We start from the raw sequence: 6,055 nt of genomic DNA, 5'->3' as shown, positions 1-6,055 counted from the left end.
ATCAGATACAAGAAGGTACCTTTCTCCACCAGGTCCTCTGCTTAATTTTCTGTACAGAACAACCAGTATCTTCAAACACTCTTAGATTTTCTTCCTTTCCAAAGAGTCCCATCAGATACAAGAAGGTATCATTCTCCACCAGGTACACTTCTTGACACATTTTTGTTCCTTGTTCCAGCATAGAAGTAAGTCCTTAGTTGATCTAGGCATGGCATATTGTTACGTCCCGTATTTTATACATTGGGACAACCCGGATTAACTATGATAATTTAAGGCCAAGATTATTCCGGGATTTGAAGTCGGGACTTTTGACCATTTGATTTTATTTTGAGATATAAGTTATGTATGAAATTGATGGCATTGAACACTTAGGGAAAATTGGGACCACAATTCATAAAATTGGAATTAAAAATGTTGTGCAAAAAAAAAATCCTTTGGTGGCCATGTAAATGGGAATTGGTCCCACACATTGTGTGGCCAATTTTAATTGGTCCAACACATTGTGTGGGCCAAAGTCAATTGATATATTTGTAGACACTTAAAAGATGACCCTTAAGTCATCTTTCCCTCATTTACACTTCAACACTTAGAACAAAAAAAAAAAAAGACAAGAACTTGAGAGCCCTTCAACCCACTGTTTCGGCCAAGGTGGAAGAAAACAACCTCCCATTTTTAGCTTCCCAAAAATTAATTCCTTGGTGTTAACCCACTAATTTAAGGTCCTTAAGTAACGTGGAAGCATCGTTTGAACGATCAAGTCTTTCATTTAAGAGATTTGCAAACCCTAGCTACTTGGTGGAAGTGAAGAACAAAGGTAAGTTTTGCTCTTGTTTATGTGTTGTGGACGTTTTATTCATGTTATGGTATATTAATATGGATGGAAATCATGAAATATGGAATGTTGAAGTTGGGTCTTGTGTTGGGTGTGTTGACCGTGTGGAGTATAGGTGTGTGGGTGTGGATTGAATTGATGAATTTATTCTTGTATCATGTTAAATTGTTGTAGAATGGAGAAGAGAATACAAATCGTCAATATATGTATATATGTGTGCAATGTAGCCGTGTATAGCCCCCAAATATTTGGCAAGGAATGAATTAGTGTCGTTTAGCGTCGTAATGGTTGTTGTGATGACTTGTAGGTTGGAAATGAGAATTTAATGTCCCAAATTGACATAGTAAGCGTTGCGGACTGATTTGGGGAACTTTGTGCATTGAATGAAATTCGTATATATAAGAATCATTAACATATGTATATGTGTAGTGTGGACGAATGTGAGTCTTATAATGTGTCGAAGATCGCTTTACTATCGTTTGGTATTTTAGTTATCGTCGATACGAATTCTAGTTTGGAAATGAGCTTTAAATGACTTAAGATTGATGTTGAGAATTTGTGGGTTGTTTTGAGGCTAGTTGTGCGTTTGACGTAAGTTGTACGTTTTATGAAAATCATATCGTTCTATTGTGGATTGTGATACAACACATAATTGAAAATGAGGGATGTGTAAAAAGGGGGGGGGGGGGGGGGGGGGGGGGGGGCGCTGCTCTCGGCCATAGGGGCTGTTTTTCGGCCAATTTAGAGGAAAATTGTGGATTGTTGGAAATGTTATGTGAATGGTTTAGAATGTTCTTGAATGTTGTTAGTATGGATTTGGGTTGATAATCGAATGTATGAACGATATTGTGACTTGAATGTAAGCCATAGAATTGAATAATTGGAAAGTTCTCGAATGGCGTAAAAGAGAGCTACTATTATTATTTTGCCTTTCGAATTGGTTATCAATGTTACTAGGTTGGTTATTGTGGTTGTTGTTGTTGATTTTGAGCGAGATAAATTTTCGGGATGGCCTATTTACAGGGGAAGTGCTGCCGAATTTTCTGTAGAATTTAATGATTAGTTTGGAATGAATGGCTTAAGTGCCCTTAGCTAATGTTTGGTATTCGTTGGCGTAATTGTAGACTTTGGGGAGCCCGAGGCGTAGATTTGGATTAGCTTTAGATTGGCTATCTTGGAAGTGCGTTCGAGGTATGTAAGGCAACTTCCTTTCTTTTTGGCATGTCTTAGTTTTCATAGGCTAAATTAGAGCCTTAAGGAAAATTCTAAATCCGAAATCCGAGCATGTTATGATCCGTATATGTTCTTTGGCACTCTTATGTATGATTTGATGAAATATGAACCTTTACGTATTCGAAAAAAATCGCTTTTCGAACTTTGCGCAAAAAAAAGGTTTCACTTTAAAGAATTTCGAAATTTCCGAATGCCATATCTTTCACATAAATGCTCGGATTGCTCCAATATATATATATATATATCTTTATAAAAGTTTGCATTACGTATAACGAGTATGTTTTCCATAAGCGGGCCCGACTTGGGTAAATTCCCGTCCGTGGGTCCCGCGACTTTCCTTTATGTAATTCGGGAACTTTTGAAAGAATTTGTTAAGACTATTATTTCGATTTTCAAATATGATCATTTTACTTATGTTTGAATTTATGAGGATGATTTTATGCATATGACTACTCACGACTCTATTCGTGCATTTTGTTATTCCCTTCGCCGAGTCCCGGGCCAGTTCTGTTGTCGTGCGCACTTTGTTATACTCCGGAGTTATGCTGTGTTTATGGTTCACCGAGCTACTCGCAAAAGAGGGTCGGGTTCCACTTATATTTGGCGTTATGCGGTGATGTGATATGTGACGGGGATACGGAGATTTGAAACTTTCTGGTGTTATGCTGTGTTATGGCGCCATCGACGGGCGGGCGACCATATTCTTCTGTACCCTATGCATGACTTACATGTTTGAAACTAAACATTTTGATATGATTGGATTTTCACTTATGTTCGGCACTTCTGTTTCGTTTATGTCTCAGGTTTGATTTCTGTATATTCTGCTTTGCATACTCAGTACACATTTCGTACTGACCCCCGTTCTTCGGGGGTTGTGTTTCATGCCCGCAGGTACAGACGCACAGTTTGGTGATTCACCAGTTTAGGACATCCCCTTCTGTTGGTTGGAGTGCTCTTCCCATTTCAGAGCATATATGTTGGTATATATTTGTTCGCTGAGTATGTACATATTGGTTCAGGGGTACGGCGGGGCCCTGTCCCGCCATATGTTTTGATCGGTCTGTTTAGAGGTCTGTAGACGTATTTGTGGGTGTGTGTGCCTACTTCTGTACAATTGTGTTTATATGATTCTATTCGTTATGGCAGCCTTGTCGGCGTGCATTTGTATATGTGTTCTGGGCCGTTGTGCCATTTGATAGCCTTGTCGGCTTTTGACATATTTGATAGCCTTGCCGGCTTTTTGAGATATGTGTATATGTTCGGCGATGTATATTCCGCCGCCCCTTCTGATTCTGATATGATGTTTTGTACGCGCAATCGCGCAAGATAATATTCATTCTCAACTTTGTTTTAAAATTATGAATATGAAATTCGTGTTAAGCTTTGCTATGATGATTTAGTTTGTATGTCCGTTTGGGTGCCCAAGTAGGGCACCAGTTGCGGCCCACGGGGCTGGGTCGTGACACATATACCACCTTATTCCCTCCAATTTAGTAAAACGTGAGTACTATGCAAAAACAAGTGTGCTGTAGTTTCTGCCAGTGGTGGAGCCAGGGATTTGGTGAAGGGTGTGCAAATTTCCTTCTCACTTGTATTAAGGATGTGCAACATTAAATATATACTCATAATAGCTAACATTTTAACCTATGTACACCGCGTAATTTTCCGGCGAACGGTGTGCACCTGACCACCCTTCGCCTAAGGTGGCTCCGCCCATGGTTTCTGCATCTTCTAACACAAAAGACATCTGGAGCACTCTGTCCTGTGTTAAGCAGGCATTTCTTGTCATCAACCAATAAAAACAAATTAACCTTGGCCAATCATTTGTTTGGTTCTTCTCTAATATTCAAAATCTTATAAACAGAGTTGACTCAGAAATTGTTGTTCCTGGTCCCTTTCCACCTCAAAGTATCTTCCAAATTGTTGATGCCTTGGCTTTGTTGTAACTGGCTAAAAAAATTGATTGCATTCTCCATCTCCAATCATTAAGCTGCCTTCTAAAAATTATGTTCCACCCTTGGTTGCTCCACGACTGTGCTACTGTGCATTTTGGATCAGTGGCCAAGTCAAACAGCTCAGGAAATGCCGCTTTTAGAGGGCCCTGCCCATCCAAGGGTCATCCCAAGAAAGGGTTCTTCTTCTATTACCCACCTTAATCTCAGAATGTTCCAACAACCAACTCCAATGACTGCTAATACTTCTCCATAAGCTCACACCATAAGGTGGTCTTACTAGTTTAGTCTTCCAGAACCCCTCTTGCCCATATTTGATCTTGATGAGTTGCCTCCATAAAGATTGATTCTATGTGTTAAACTTCCATAACCATTTGAGTAATAAACTGATGATGTGTAGTTTTAGGTTCCTAATACCCAATCCTCCACCCTTTTTGCTGCTGTCAAGTTCTCTAAATGAAAGCACCTAGTTTCCTTGTTACTTTGCCAAATAAAATTCCCTTTTAATGTATCAAGTCTCTTTTCAACTTTAGCTGGTGAAACGACGACTTGACATAGGCGGGAAGTGAATCAAGAACACTGTTAACTAAAACTACTCTTCCCCGTAAGGATAGATATTGGCACTTCCATCTTGCTAGCCTTTTTTCTGTCCTGTCAATTACCCCTGCCAAATTTCACTAGCTTTATTTTTGGCCCCCAAAGACATGCCAAGATAAGTGGTGGGGAGAACTCCAATCTCACAGCCCAAAGTTCCTGCAAATTAGAGAACCTTCCACTTCAAGGATGTCTATATGACTAAATCTGCTGCTTGCATTGGCCACTCTTTGAAAGAAGTTTGTATTCCTATCCCCGTGATTCAACCAAATGACTCTAGACCTCTGTCTGCATGCCTTGTCTTCATACTTGGCAGTATCATAATTCAACTTCCAGACTAACTTTTTGAAGAATTTCATCATCATTTTGTATCAGCTCCAAAACTGAAACCTGCTTAGAATATCAGATTTCCTCTTGTCAAGGCTCCCATAATTAGAGGTATTCCATTCTCTAATTTTAGAATTCAACAATCTAAATTTGGAAGAAAATATAAAATCAGGTCTCGAATGTCGAAAGAAGACCATGGCCCTCTAACTTTGTCAATAAAGACTTCCACCTCTAGCCATCATCCCTCAAAGTTAAAATAAGACTTAGTGGCTCCTCAAAATACAGACACGGCAGATTAGGGCATTTGTTACATCTCTCATAGCAGGAACTGTGCCACATAAGAGAAGAATGAGCATCTGTACTGGCAAGTAGCTAATATGCATGCCCGTAATGGTACAAAAAAACCTGCATAGGACGAGATGCCTGATAAAGTTTGTGGTAAAGGAACCATCAGAAAAACGCAAAAGAAGGCCAACTCTTACCAACACCTGTAGAGTGCAAGTCAAAGAAGTAATTTTCAGCTGAAAATCCAGTCAACATTTTCTATAGCTGCTAAATAATGCAGAGACATTAGATAGTCTCCAATCACGATGAAGACGACACATAACAGAAACCTGTCCAGACTGGACAATTTTCTGAAAAAGGTTATTGCAGGAAAAATATTTATGGGAAAAAAGTTTGTGTAAATGAAGAACGTTCTTGGATAATTGTAGTTTTCTTGGTGAGAGGGTTATGTGAGTGAAGGAAGATTTCTTGGTTGAAAAGGTCACTCAAGGAACTTACATCCAAAAAGTTACTTGGAAAAATAAAGTTTTCTCAAAATCCCTTTGCATTCAAAACACCTCCAAGAATCTCTGAGGGAAAGGATATCAAGGAAACTGCATAAAGAAAATAAAATCATCCTACCTAAGCTGTAGGCATTGAACTTCTTCCCTCGCCAAGGGAGAGGAAAAAAATTATAACTAATGCAAAGTTACATCCCACCTACACATCAAGTAATAAACTATCATCACTCAAACCCTGGCCCAATCTCCCTATAAAAAGAAAGATGGCACACTCGGTGTGTGTGGAAGACTCACTGCTGTTATGGAAGATTTGTAGTCCTTAGTCGCGCCTT

The 6,055-nt window shown here is 39.3% G+C and overlaps 1 long non-coding RNA gene across 1 annotated transcript; it reads left to right on the top strand.

Annotated features, from left to right (window-relative positions):
• Positions 1-565: 565 nt before the first annotated feature.
• Positions 566-3,444, top strand: LOC132634037 (uncharacterized). The gene is made up of 3 exons (XR_009580008.1): positions 566-814; positions 1,957-2,023; positions 2,957-3,444. It is a non-coding gene; the product is annotated as an uncharacterized LOC132634037 (long non-coding RNA).
• Positions 3,445-6,055: the final 2,611 nt, after the last annotated feature.

Source organism: Lycium barbarum, chromosome 3, assembly GCF_019175385.1.
Source record: "Lycium barbarum isolate Lr01 chromosome 3, ASM1917538v2, whole genome shotgun sequence".
Classification (NCBI taxonomy): Eukaryota; Viridiplantae; Streptophyta; class Magnoliopsida; order Solanales; family Solanaceae; genus Lycium; species Lycium barbarum.
This window is presented reverse-complemented; position numbering and strand designations above follow the sequence as displayed.